The sequence below is a fragment of the Sciurus vulgaris genome, assembly GCF_902686455.1.
Source record: "Sciurus vulgaris genome assembly, chromosome: 18".
NCBI lineage: Eukaryota > Metazoa > Chordata > Mammalia > Rodentia > Sciuridae > Sciurus > Sciurus vulgaris.
The window spans coordinates 33,516,874-33,531,093 of NC_136479.1; the positions used below are offsets into that span (position 1 = coordinate 33,516,874).

At 53.5% G+C, this 14,220-nt stretch overlaps 1 protein-coding gene across 2 annotated transcripts in view; it reads left to right on the plus strand.

The window, feature by feature from the left end:
• Positions 1 to 14,220, plus strand: part of COL26A1 (collagen type XXVI alpha 1 chain) — a 144,423-nt gene that overhangs the window by 48,101 nt on the left and 82,102 nt on the right. The gene's annotated exons all lie outside the window — the stretch shown is intronic.

Here is a 14,220-nt window from a genome sequence, read left to right on the forward strand (position 1 = left end):
CTAACCACTGAGCAACATCCCTGTCCTTTTAATTTTTTCCTTTGAGACAGGGTCTGGCTGAGTTGCTTAGGGCCTCAGCTGAGTTGCTGAGGCTGGCCTTGAACTTGTGATCCTCCTGCCTCCGCCTCCTGAGCTGCTGGGATTACAGTTGGGTGCCACAGGCCCAGAGAAATTCCCGATTTCTGATCTTAATTGCTAACCAATTATTACTTGTTTAAGGGGGAGGGGCTCATACACTTTTCTTTCTCACCAGTGACTCATAGCTGAGCTAGAACTGGGGTGCACCCTCTGTCTGCAGTCTGAGGGTTGCGCTGGGCAAGTAGAGAAGGGTGAGATAGGTCACAGCATTGCCACCAGCTCCCAGGGTCACCCAGAGTTACATTCTTATCACAGGCCCTCTTTTTGCTGGTTTCTCCTACATGGGGCATTGTATTGTAGCAGCCACCTCATTGATCTCCCCTGGGACTTTGGGCTCTATGACGTCACTCTCCGCCATCCCTTGTGAATCCTCCATGACCTTCCTCCAAGTCACAGAAGGGCGGCAAAGGCTCCAGCCATCACGTCTCATGCCAAAGTATTCCAAAAAAGGAAGTAAAAAAACAAAAACAAAAACAAACAAAAACAAACCAAAAAAAAAAAAAAAAACAATGGGACACAATTTTTCCCTACCATAGAGGACAGTCTTTTCTAGAACCTCCAACAGACTTCCCCTGACGTCTCAGTGGCCAGGATTTGTCCTCTGAACCTCAGTTTCCCCAACTCTAAAATGGAGGTGATAGAATGCTGCTCCCGAGGTGGCTGGAAGAGGGGGTGAGGTCTGGGGCAGAAGCAGCGTCCTGCTGCAACCTGGCTTGTCATCGGCACTGGGGCCGCGACGGAAGCAGACGCAGATTCCAGCCAGGCCCGCGGCCCCCAGGCAGCTGCGGCTTGAGTGGCAGGCGTGAGTGCTGGGCGGCCGCGGGGCTTGCCTTCCGGCTGAGGTTGGTGGGAGCCCCAGCCGGGCCAGGCCGCCCTGCGCATGCTCTCTGGTGCTTATAATACCCGTGCTCCGCCACATCTCAGCCGCAGCTTAGAGAAATGTCCGGGTTTTTTCTATTTCTTCTGTTTCTCCTCTCCATTTTCCGAAGCCGTGTGGGGTCTGATGTTGGCTCGCTCCATCCTCTGAAGCACGTTGGGTGCTTTGATTTGTGATTGCACAGAACTTTTGTGGGGGAAACAGGAAGGAGTACGAGTCTCAAGGGAGGATCAATTACGAATTGCCTCCCCGAGCCCCTCTTCTTTCTCCATGGTACCATTGCTGTGATCTCTAGGGCATGGGTCTGTCCCACATTTCTTGTGACAACATAAGAGATAGTCATTTTCCAGGTGGCTTTCCAGCCTGTGATGGCAGATACAGGTAGCCTAGTAAGGGGAGCTCAGCACCCAAAAGACCGAAGGCTCAGTTGAGCTGTGTGGCTTTGAGAAAGTTACTTAGCCTCTCTGAGCCTCATCTCTAAAATAGACAACACTTTTCTTATAGCATGGGTGTTAGGATTTCATGAGAAAAAAAAAGTACCACTTTAGTGCTTCAGGACATGGTAACGACTTTTAAACTATTGCTTCCTCTTTGCCTGGTGAATTCTGCCTTGGCCTTTGCCTCTACCCTTCCAGGAAGATTGATAGGTCCTGCAGTTATAGTCCTGTGGAATCCCATTTGCCCTCTCCAGGAACACAATGAGGCTTATCTTACTCGATGGCCCGCCTGCCCATCTCTTCTGCCAGTTCAGTGCCCCAAGGGCACTCGGGGAAGGTTCCGGGAGGAGGTGATGGCTGAGTTGAGACTGGACCTTGTAGGGGACAGGAGGGAATCCCGAGCCCAGGTGCTGAGGTGGCCCTCAGAGGGAGCTTCTGGGCGCGTAGGTCCTGGGTGGGCAATGAGGGGGGGCAGAGACACTCGCAGTGGGAGGGTCCCTGGGCCTGACACGCAGGCCCTGCACTCAAGTAATTGTTGGGCTCTGAAGGCCATTCCCTCGGATTATGCCTGTCAGGATGAGGCAGCCTCCACAGCAGCTTGGCTCACTGGGTCTCTGACACCGTCAGGCAACACCCTCTACATGCCCTCTCCCAGGCCGGCAGCTGGCCAGCACCTTATCTCAGCCAGGAGGTGGACGAATGGACACTCAACCACTGACCCACATCCCCAGTCCTTTTTAAAAGTATTTTTATTAGAGAAAAGTTCTCGCTGAGTTGCTGAGGCTAGCCTTGAACTCATGATCCTCCTGCCTCAGCCTCCCGAGCCGCTGGGCTATCGTTCTTTTTTATTTAGCTGTTTTGTAGCATTTACCCTCATGATTCATTTGCTTTTCCCTAATGACTGATAATGTTGAACATTTTTTCAAGGGCTTGATGCTCTGCTGTATATCCTGTGGGCAAAATGTCTTCATGTCTTCTGTTCATTTTCTGGTTGGGTTGTTTGTTGTTCACTGTTGAGTTGTAGGACTTCTTTATATATTCTAGATACTAGTCCATCATCAGCCATGTAGCTTGCAAATATTTTATCCCACTACTTGTTCTTTCATACCCACAACCGTCTTGGAGAGCAAAAGTTTTAAGTTTGATGAAATTCAGTTTGTCGGATCTAAGATCTCTTTGCCTTGCCTTAGATCCTGGAGATTTTCTCTTATTTTTTTCAAAATAATTTTATAGTTTTATACTTTACATATATGTCTGTGATACATTTTGAGTTAATTTTTTTGCACCAGGTGTGAGGTTTAGGTTGAGAGTCACTTCTGTGCCTCCAGATATCTAATTGCGCTAGTAATCATTTATTGGAAAGGCTGCCGGATGTGATGGCACTCGCCTGTAATCCCAGCGACTCAGGAGGCTGAGGCAGGAGGATCGCAAGTTTGAGGCCAGCCTCAGCAACTTAGCGAGGCCCTAAGCAATTCAGTGAGACCCTGTCTCAAAACGAAAAATAAAAAAGGGTTGGGGGTGTGGTTCAGTGGCTAAGCACCCTTGGGTTCAATCCCCGGTACCAAAAGAGAAAAAGAAAAAAAGAAATCCTCGAGATATTTTTATAGGAATTGCCTCAAGCCTGCAAATGTATTTGGGAAAAACTGATATGTTCAATACGTTGTATCTTGTAGCCAAGGAAAATGGCTTCTCTTTAATTTATTTAGATCTATTTTTATTTCTTTGATCTTTTTGTCACTGATGTCGTCTGGGAAGGTCATCTTATTTCTTCCTCCTGATCCGTCTGCCTCTGATTTCCTTTTCTTGGCACGACATCAACTCCCAGCAGCATGTGATGAGAGTGGACCGAAGGCTTTGTCCTCGATCTCAGCTGGAGTCTGAGTCTCTTGTAGCCTCTCCTTACCAAGCCGAGAAAGTTCCCCTCGTACGATTTTCCTGAGAGTCTTTTTCACGGGTGTTGACGTTTCCCATGCGTTTTGGCATTGATGGATCCTACCATGTGGTCCCTCCTGCTTAGCCTGTTAAACTGGTAATTATACGGAGTGATTTTCAAATATCGAACCAGTGTCCCATCCTGGAATAAACTCCACTTGGTAACAATGTATTATTATTTTTTTACATTGTGCTGATTCTCTTTGCTAATATTTTGTTAGGTGTTTTTGGTTCAGTATTGCCTTTGGCTTTCCTATCAGTGGAATATTGGCTTTGGAAAAAGAGTAAGGAGCCAGACACGGGTAACCTCAGTGGCTTGGGAGGCTGAGGCAGGAGTTTCTCAAGTTCAAGCCCAACCTCAGCCATTTAGTGAGACCATGGCTCGAAATTAAAAAATAGAAAGATATTTTGCATAATTGGTGTCCATTCTTTAATTTTCGGTAGACCACTTCAGTGCCACTAGTTGAGTCTGGATATTACTTTTCTGTTTTATCTTTGAAACTATAAATTCAATTTACTCTTTAGTCATAGGGCTAGTCGAAGGATCTATTTTCTCATACTGAGTCATGGTGATACTCTGCGTCAGGGTCAGGGTCAGGGTTAGGGTTGGGGTTGGGGGTTAAGGGTTAAGGGTTAGGGCTAGGGTCAGGGTTGGGGTTAAGGGTTAAGGGTTAGGGTTAGGGTTAGGGTTAGGGTTTTGGGAAGCGCTGGTCCCTCTCACGTGAGCTGGCAGACTCTTGCATGGAGTGATGTCCGTTCTTCGCTCCTGACATTGCCAATCCTTTTTCTCCCTGCCAGTCTTGCTGGAGGCCGTTTCCTTTCATAGATCTTTGCAGAGAATCAGCTTCTGGTCTCACCGGATTTTTGCCACCTCGGTCGTTGCTGTTTCTCCCACCTTTCTCTGATCTTCACTGTGTCCCCCCTTCTCCTGGCTTTATGCTGCTTTTCTCTTCTCTTGAGGTTCCTAAGATAAGCGGGGTTTGGAAAGCTGGCCGCCATTGGGAGACAGGAGGCGGATGCAGGGCCAGAGGACGGACATCACCTGGAGGCAGGAGGCAGGAGGTGTCCTGGAAGCCGAGGGCCGGGAAAGCCAATCCCTGAGTGGCAGGCGCCACCAGGGCTGCCCCTGATTTTCACTCCCTCTTGCTGCTCGTGGGCCGGGCAGGCTGTTCACAGAGCCGGAGGCCCTGGCAGGAGGTCAGGCCCCAGAGGGAGAAGCCAGCAGCTCTGCTGTGGCCAGGTTAAGTGTGAGATGCTGGCAGGGCATCCGTGGCGGATGGGGGTGAAGTAGGAGGCAGGGTAGAAAGGGCTGCAGTTCAGGAAGATGCCCAGGCCGGGCCGCCCTGTGCTTCACGAACCCTAAGAAGCCGTCGGTAACGAGGTGTGAGTGACCTGGTGACCAGGAACAGGGCTCACCAGACACCACGTGCCGTGATGTGAGCACACGATCCATGCACATCAGGATAGAGGACGCACAGAATGATCCAGACTCACCAGCCCGCAGACAGCATCTCCAGTCCAGGGACTGCGCTTGACCGTGAGCTGAGTGACGGACAGGAGGTACTGGTCCCCGGTTGAACCGGGGCACCTCAGCCTTGCAGACGGGGCCAAGGGCCCTGCAGGGTGAGGACCGACCCTCACATTTGGCAACGCGGGTTTCCAGGGCCCCTGGCAAGTGGCGTTTTGGGGAGTGGTAGCCGTGGAGACCGAGAAGGCAGGAGGGGGCAGGGAAACTGGGAGGTAAGAAGGCGGAGAGCAGGCGGAGAGCAGGAGGCTACAAAGCTCTTTCAGAGGTTTTGCCATGAGGAGAGCCAGCAGTGAGCGGAAGCTGGCGTGCAGCGCGGGGTCAGGAAGGCCTCCCCCGGGTTTTGAAGGAGATAGGAGAACATGTGTATAAGCTGCTGGGAACCAGCTGGGAGAGAGGCGTGATGGCCGGAGTCGGTCAGCCACGATAGCTGCGGGAGGCAGAGGGTACGGCCGGGAACAGGCAGCGCTTGTTCGAGCAGCAACAGGAGAAAGACCGAGGGAGGGCAGACCCCTGCAGGGACACTCGGGTGACACTGAGACTTCTGGGTTTCCCAAAGACAGGACCACGACGTCCTCATCCCATCCTTCCCAGGACTTGCTCCAGGGTTCATCAATGTTCAGGAGCGCATCCGTCTCCAGTTGAAATGGACATGTGTGCACGTGTGTGCGTGTGCGTGTGTGCATGTGTGTGTGCATGGGTAGTGCATGCTAAAGATGCCCTGCAGTGGAGGGAGACCAAGCCCTGGGATTTCCCTGGGAGGTGACATTCGATCAGGGATCTGGGGACAAGGCGCTGTCACTAGGATGGGGATGTGGGTGGGACGGGGGTGGCTACTGAGGGAGCAGCCTGTGAGCCATGCAGCCGCCTGGAGGGAGTGGCCCCGGGGGCAGCGCCTGCACCTGTGTCCTCCCTGCTGGTCGGGCTGCTCTGCGGGCTCCAGCTTCATGGCGGAGGGACTGGACCCGGAGAGACCCCCAGAACCTGCTGGGAGCTGAAGGCAGAGCCCACAGGGCCCCTTCCCTGAGCCCGGGCTTCCTTTTCCAGGAAACGGCCAGAACCCCGCTTTCTCGCTCTGAGGTGGAGACCCCGGCCTGTGCCCTGAGGCAGGGGCGTGACGGATGCCTCCGTTGGCCCTGCCCAGCCCCTCGGTTGGCGCAGGGGCCCGGCGGCCGGGGGCCCATCCCAGGGAGGCGGGGTTTAAGTCTCCACGGCTCCGCTGCCCGGGCTGCCTGCTGGCCCCTCGGAGGCCTTTGATGGCATTAGAGCCAACCTCTTCCAGATGTGCTGAGCCAGGGGCTTGCGGGGACTCTCCAGGGCTTCGGGCCTCCTTCCCCTCTGCCAGACGCCCCCCCGCCACCTCGCCTCCGGCTCCCCGCTGCTCGGGACCATCAACTGCCGGGCTAGGCGAGTCCTGATTGAAACCCTTTCTGGAGACATGGCCTCCCCTCCTGCCCCTCCTCTCATCCTGCCGTGGGCAGAGGAGCTCCCGGGCTGCCTCTCCCAGGGGGCGGCTGGCCTGGGCTGCACATCCCCCACCCCTGCCACTCCCCCCAGCAACCTGAGGTCCTGGGCTGCAGGGGAGGGAGGCCCAGGTGAGAGGCCACCTGCTGAGACCTTGGAGCCTGCTTAAACAGCTGGGGAGGCCAGAGGCCAGAGACCTCCTCCTCCTGCCTCCCAACTGCAGAGGGACAGCCACTCCCTCCCGTGAGCCCACTGGTGCTATTAATCAGGAGATTAATAATCTCCTTCCCTGCCTGTAACTCCCACCCCGTTTCCTGTTGAGTCTCCAGCCTGTCTCGGCACCTCCCTGTCTGTTCCTCCTCGCTGTGGTCCCTGGTGAGGAAGTGGAGACCAGGCAGGGGCAGAGGCCTGGGGGGCGGAAGTGCCCAGCAAGGGAGGGATGCGAGTCAGCCTGAGCCAGCATCGCCTGGACCCTGGCGGTGCCCCGGCACACATCGGGGGACCTCTTGAGGCACTGGGGGCCTCACCTTTTGGAGGCCAGAGAGCAATGGCCTCTGTTCACTCCCCTCCAGGGGCGGGCGCCTTATCCCTCCAGGGAGCCCTTTCCGCCAATCTCCTTTCCCGTGACCCCCTGGGGATCCTCGGGACCTGTCTGCACACTTCAGAGGAGGTCACTGAGCGGCTCAGCCGGAGGCCAGCCTCCCAAGTCTCCTCCAGGTTGTGGCCTTGAGCTGTGGAGCAGGTCTGGGGAGGACCTCGGTCTCCTCAGAGGCTCCTGGGGTGGGGTGGGGGAGCTGAAAAGGGGCAGGGCCCTCTGTGCCCGAGGGTTCCGGAGAGGCAGCTCCTCGTCCAGCAGATGGGGGTGCACCCCTGGCTCCATCTGGGACGGGTTCCGCCAACCCTGTGCCACTGCGTGACCTGGAGTAGGACCCTGCACTTCTCGGTGGCCTCGGGGGTGTCCCCCCTGTGGGGTTCCCCTTTCTCATCCAGCAGCCCTTGATCCTGCCCTTTTCCCATCAGGCCTCAGAGGCAGGGGGCGGGTCTCACTTGAAAGCAGATCCCAAGTCCCCTGTGCAGTGCAGCCCTCCGTGACCTCCCGGTGGCTGAGGGGAAGGGGTTCCCAGGTGGTACTGGAGGCTGTTTTGAGAGGCAGTAAAGTCACCTCGGTTTTCTGTTTATTTTTTAATCTACAAAAGAAGAGAGACACGAAGCGCTGCTGAGTTATAATTTATGCCAAAACAATAACTACATAGCACTCGTGCACATTAATATACAGTGGAAGATGCTTTGAGGCTCGCCGGTGCCTTGGCACAGGCCTGTAATCCCAGCAGCTCGGGAGGCTGAGGCCGGAGGATGGCGAGTTCAAAGCCAGCCTCAGTGACGTAGGGAGGCCCTGAGCAACCTAGGGAGATCTCAAAATAAAATAATGAAAAGGGCTGGGGATGTGGCTCAGTGGTTAAGTCCCTGGGTCCAATCTCCTGGTATCCCCCCCACCAAAAAAAAAAAAAAAAAAAAAAAAAAAAAAAATTGCTGCTCAAGAACATCACCCAGAAAGCTGGGAAAGCTCTGGTCAGTCCAGTGTCCACAGACCAAGTCTAGACTTTCCAGAATTTTCCCAGCCTGACCATGGGGAGCTGCTCCATCTGCCCATCAAAGAACCCTGCTCCCCAGATGCACCGAACACACTCAAAACAACCTCTTGCACTCTCTGAGGCTGCCACTTGCTTGCCCTCTCAACAGACTCACTCAAGGGATCCCCACACAGGAAGCTTCTCCCAACCCCTCCTGGTATAAGTGGCTGTGTCCTGCTCCTCCATCCCTGCACCCTGAGTTTTCAGAGATGTACCAAGCTGACCCTGACCTCCTCTAGGGAGCCTCCACATCCTGGCTGGGACTGCAATTCCCAGGTTGGGGCTGTGTGTATGTGTGGGGGGGTGCGGGCACCTGCTCATCCGTGGTTCCCTTCATCTGCCAATCTTTACTGAGCACATAAAAGGGCATCGTGTCTTTTTCTTGTTGATTCGTATGATTTATCTTTTTTATTCGTTGATTATATGCAAATATGAATACATCTAAAGAAGAATATATTGAAAAGGATAAGCACTTGGCCCTCCTGAGCTGGGCCGCAGTGGGGCCACTGACGTGGTAGAGGAGATGGAGGTCAGACCAATGACCGCCCAGGTGGGGGTCTGATCATAAGTGCTGGGGAAGAAGTCTGGCTCTTTGACAGTAGCCTGCCTTGGGCGCACAGCATCCCACAGAAGGTGGCACCTCCTCTGGGCCCCTGGTCTGCAGCTGGTCTGGCTGCCGGAGTTCTGCGTGGGGTGGGGAAGGGCAGGCAGGGAGGTGGCCAGAGTAGGCCCTGCCACATCCCACAGGTCCACGTGGTCATACTGAGGATTTGGGTTTTGTCCTAAGATTGAAGAGAAGCTAGGAGGTGTTCAGGGAGGAGAGGTCTGCTTTAACATCATCGCTCAGCAGAATCAGAGCAACATCATCCAACTCCTTGGATCATCTGAGGTGGGAGGCAGGTGGCAGCCCCTGGGAGCACGAGGGGCACCCACAGTCGAGGTGGGGTGAATTTCGTGACTGGTTCCTCTGCTTCCTGATGGTGTGGCACTGTGCCCACGGGCTACACAGACTCCAGTCTCTCCGTGGCCTGTGCCTTCCCTTAGATTTCACAATTGACATGTCAAGTTTTTGCAAAAAAAGAAACTCCATTAGAATCTTTATAAGATTACAGTGTGTCTATCAATCAATTTGTACTGAACTGACACCTTAATGATTGAGTATTCCTATCCATGAACATAGTATAACTTTCCATTTATTTAGCTCTGATTTATCTCATCAACATACACATATTTTTGGTTCAATTTACAGATGTATATTAGTCTGATCAGGCTGCCATAAAAATGCCATAGACTGGGAAGTCGCAGTTCAACAAAAAATTGATTTTCTCATAGTTCTGGAGGTTGGAAGTCCAAGATCAAAGTTTCACCTGATTCCATTTTCTGGCTTATAGATGGCCACTTTCTTGCTGTGTCCTTATACAGCCTTTCTCCAGTGTATGTGCAGGTTGAGAGACAGAAGATCCTCTCTTTGATGTCTTTTTACAAGGACACCAAGAAGAATTCTGCACATGCTCAGTACAGGTGAAATCACCCCCTCACCAAATATATTCAATCACATTGGTTGAATCCACAACTGCAGATCTAAAATGTATGAATGGCTCACTTTTGTGCTTTTTAATATATTCTTCTTATATGTCCTCATATACCTGTATTCATGATCAACAAATAAGGAAAAGATAAATCAGGCTAGTCAACAAAACACAAAACAAGAAAAAGATACAAAACCCAATTTAAAAGTGGGTACAAGGGGCTGGGACAGTAGCTCAGTGGTACAGTGAGCCTTGCACATGCAAGGCATTGGGTTCGGTCCTCAGCACCACATAAAAATAAATATAGATGTTATGTCCATCTACAACTAAAAAATGTATATTTTTTTTTTTAAAAAGTGGGTATAAGACTTCAATATAGCCAAACAAAAACATAAAAAGGGACTGAACCTTATTTAGCCATCAGGAATTGCAAATGAAAACCATAATGAAAGATTACTACATGGAATGGCTAAAATGAAAGTGACTGACAATACCAAGTGGTCGCAAGGACATGGAGCAACTAGAACTCTGACACACTTCAGCTAGGCATGTAAGCTGATTCATCCCAACAGGTTTTGGAGACTTGTTCATAGTAGCTACTAACGTTGATGGATCCTCTAGACCACCAATTCTATTCCTGAGCATATTTCCTAGAGATGCGGAAATGTGTTCTTATAGACTTGTGCAAGACTATTCATAACATCTCTGCTCATCATAGCTCAAAACTGGAAACAATCCAAATGTCCATCAGCAGGAGAATGGACAAGTTATAATCCAATTATTGACATGTTTTATATGTATAATAGAATGTTATTCAGAAATAAAAAAGAACAAAATATCATTCCATTTAATGATATGGATGAAACTTGGACATAATGGATAATTGAAAGGCCAATGCAAAAGAGCGCATGCTTCAAGTTTCCATTTATAAGAAGTCCTGGAGCAGGCAAAACGAATCCCTGGTGAGAGAAGTCAGAAAATGGTTACCTCTGAGACCAGAAGTGGCAGGAGGGGATTTTTGAAGGATGGGGATGCTGGTGGGCATGTGGCTTGAAGTTCATTGAGATTGTCACTGGGTTTATTTTGTTGACCGCATGCCCATTATATTTTAAAACCAAGGAGAAAATCTCACTATACAAATGAGGTGTGAACTTAGTACTTTGCTCCATGGCACTTCCGTCCACGTGCACAACTGTGGTTGTGCTCTGGCCACGTGCTCTGGCAGAGCAGCCTCTGCGCCTGTCTTGCTCCTTCCTGTGCTCCCCTGGCCTGCGCAAAGTGGGCTTTGGGCAGGTGTTTGCTGAGTGCATGTGTGAGCGTGGGGTTATGACCCAGCTCTGGACCCGGTGTGTGTGTGGGAGAGGGGACAGGGATGCCGTCCGCTCTGGTCAGGGGGCAGGGTTGCGTCACAGGAGAGGGGACATTTGAGGCACAACCTGAGGCTCTTTGAGATTCTTCTCAGGCAGCACCAAGGAGGAAACATGTCTGCAGAGAAAGTCTGGACCTGCAAAGTCACGGTGGCCCAAAGATCACGGGCGTTGGCTTTCCATCGTGCGATGGTGGTGGGAGCTTGGCTGGTGACCATGGAGGGAGCTGCGGGTCTGGAAGGTGGGCCGCACCTTGTTACTGACCCAGAGGGCTTGGTCTTTAGTGGACGGTAATCATGGAAGTCTCGAAAAACAGCTCACCAAGCTGGATCTGTGTTTTAGAGAGTTTGCCAATGGGACCCCAACAGCACGAGCCAGAAGCTCTTTGTGGATGCAGGAGGGCCAAGGCCCCTTAGGGTCCTACTCAGACTGGGAGGTGGACCACCTATGACGACCCTGCCTTGGGCATCCTGGCGGCGCCTTCCGGTGGGCCAGGCTGAGCCTCAGCCCGCTGGGCTGGTGACGCAGCGCCACCTACTGGTGTGTCCTGCACCTGCGCTTCATGGGCCACCTGCTTCCTTTGCAGCCTTCTGGACCTAGGGTGTCTCAGGCCAGCGCTGTGGCCCAGGAATGAGGGGCAGGAAGAGAGCTTTTTGGAATGTTAGGGCCCTCCTACAGGTATTGAACTGAACAAAGTCAAACTGAAGTTAACTGGGCGCAGGCACCGATTCTGCCTGGGTTTGGGGTCTTACTTCCACCACCTTACAGCACTGTGACCTTGAGAAAGTTCCTTAACCTCTCTGTGCCTCCGTGTCCTCATCTGTAATGATAATGGCATCCACCTGTTAGAGTCCCTCTGCATTGGCATCCGTGAGCCTCTCAGCCCAGGGCCTGGCACTCCCTGCCTCCTTCTCCTTGTATCTAGTACTAGTGCCACATCATCATTCAAGGACTGGAAGGTGATGGGCATGCGGCCCTGAGGGCAGAGGGGTCCGTCCCACCCCGAAGGGCTGGTGCATGTGGCTGAGCAGCGGGGACTCTCTCCCTGCGACAGTGAGGATCCTGAAAGGACCGCGATCCGATCTGCGTCCGAGCATCCCTCCCCGTCCCTGAGCCTCATTCCCGCCTCCTGGTCCCCACAGTGTCCTCGCCCAGGACAGGGGCTCGGGGAGGGTACTGTACAAGGTGGCACAGCAGACTAGGGCGGGCTCAGGATCTGACACCTCTCCCCATGCCCAGCTCCGTTTACCCATCCTGCTCCTGCCTGGGGGACACCCGTTAGTGTCACTGGAGGCTGAAGACCATTAAGAACTCGTTGTCCTTCCAGGGCCACCAACCCTGGATGGAGTCTGAAGGTCTTCTGATCACTTAGTCAATCTTATCTCAAGAAACTGCCTCTCTCATCCCAATTAGGGCTCCTGCCCTCTTGCAGCGGGGCCCTCTTCCGGCCGGAGACCTGCAGTAGCGAAGGGTGGCCTGCTCCCTCTTTCCCAGTTTTCGTTTCTCATTGGCAGGTCCTGGTTGGGGGCAGGAGAGGGCCAAGCAGAGGGGAGAGCTGGAGGGTCCTCCCTGGCTGGCTCTGTAGCCACCGGGGGTGCGGCCCCTGGAGATGCCTCGTGGGAATTGCCGGCCTTCCTGGGAGCCGGTCCCTGGTCTCCTGGGCATGGCCCACACCGGGCCTGGGCTTTCCCTTCTTGCAGGACCCTCTGCCCTGGCTGCCTGTTGGTGACCTGCTCTTGGCCTCCTACTTCCAAGGGATCCCCCTTGCTGCTGGGTCACCTGGGTCACATGAAGAGCCCCTCTTAAGACCACCCCGTTCTGCTTCCTCCAGGGGGTGCTGGGGCCCCACAGCTGGCCGACACCAGGTCCACTCCTGCTGCCGCAGCTGCCCCTTCACACAAGCAGCAGATCCATGGTCCCAGTCTCTCAGGGGAATGTGTCATGCTTTATCCCAACAGGGAAGCAGGGAGGAAGCATCCCAGCGAGTCCCCAAGGAGACCCCACTCAGGATGGGGCGACTCCCCCGCATGACATCTTTGCTTTCTTTTATGTGGCCTGGGCCAGTGATGGGCGGAGGCGGGTGGACCGGCCTGGCAGGTGGTGTCCTCTCCCGCGTGGCTGCTCTCCCCCTGGGGACGGGGCACTGTGGTGTGGTTCTCAGGATGGGTGTGGACAGGACCCGTGGGCCAGGCGTGTGCGTGAGTGAGCCCAGCGAGCGTGCCTGGGTGAGCGTGCGTGTGTCTCTGCACGCCTTGGACCCGACCTGCCCATCACCACAGCCCCTGGCTGTGACGGGTGACCTGGCCTGCGGCTCCCCCACCCCCTTCTGTCCCCTGCTCCGTCCTTCCCCTACCTGACCCGGTGACCAGTGCTCCCAAGGTCCCCTAGCCCTGCAGCCGCAGCTGTGAAGAATCCTGCCTGGGGACAGGGGGACTGTTTTGCCAGAGAGCTGGTGGGCAGCCAGAGGGTCTTCAGGAGGAGTCGGTGGCGGGACTTTCCAGGATCCCTGCTGTGGATTCTGTGGCTGGCGATTTCCTGTCCACGGGGCCCCTCCGTGGGCCCGATGGTGGCCGCCCCTGAGCTGGTCACCTCTCCCTTCATCCCCAGTGGCTCTGGGTCAGCAGATCTCAGGTTTTAGAGGCCTCACCATTGGGTTTTAAAGAGGAATCCTTTGCAAACACCACCCAGCCACGTACCTGGGATGCAAAGCCCAGAGTCTCCTCTCGCCGAGTCCTGGAGCTTCGCAAAATAGTATCAGACCAATTTGTGAGAGAAATTTCTAGACTGGTAGAGTGGGGACTTCACCGTGGGACATACGGCATTTTTCAGGAGCTTTTTCTTCTTTATTTTTTGTAAGTTGATTTTTGTTGATTTTATTTGAATTTGTAAATTTAAATCTTTTAAGAGTTTTTTTTTTTTTTTTTTTCTTTTTCTTTTTCGTACTGGAGATCGAACCCAGGGGTGCTTAGCCACTGAGTCACATCCCCAGCCCTTTTTATGTTTTATTTTGAGACAGGGTCTCACTAAGTTGCTTAGAGCCTTGCTAAGTTGCTGAGGCTGACCTTGAACTTGTGATCCTCCTGCCTCAGCCTCCTGAGCTGCTGGGATTGCTGGCGTGGCCACTCGACCCCACGTGCCTGTTTTATGTCTGCAGCCGCAGGCGAGCCCCAAGAGTGGCTCCATGATTACTGGCTGGATGAATCCACCAAAAGGAATCATGATGGGTGACAGGCTGGAGTTGCGGGGGGCGGGGGAGGTGGCTGGAAGTTCTGCAGGTCCTACTGGTCAGTTCCTTTCTACAGTTGTACCTTGCTCAGTGG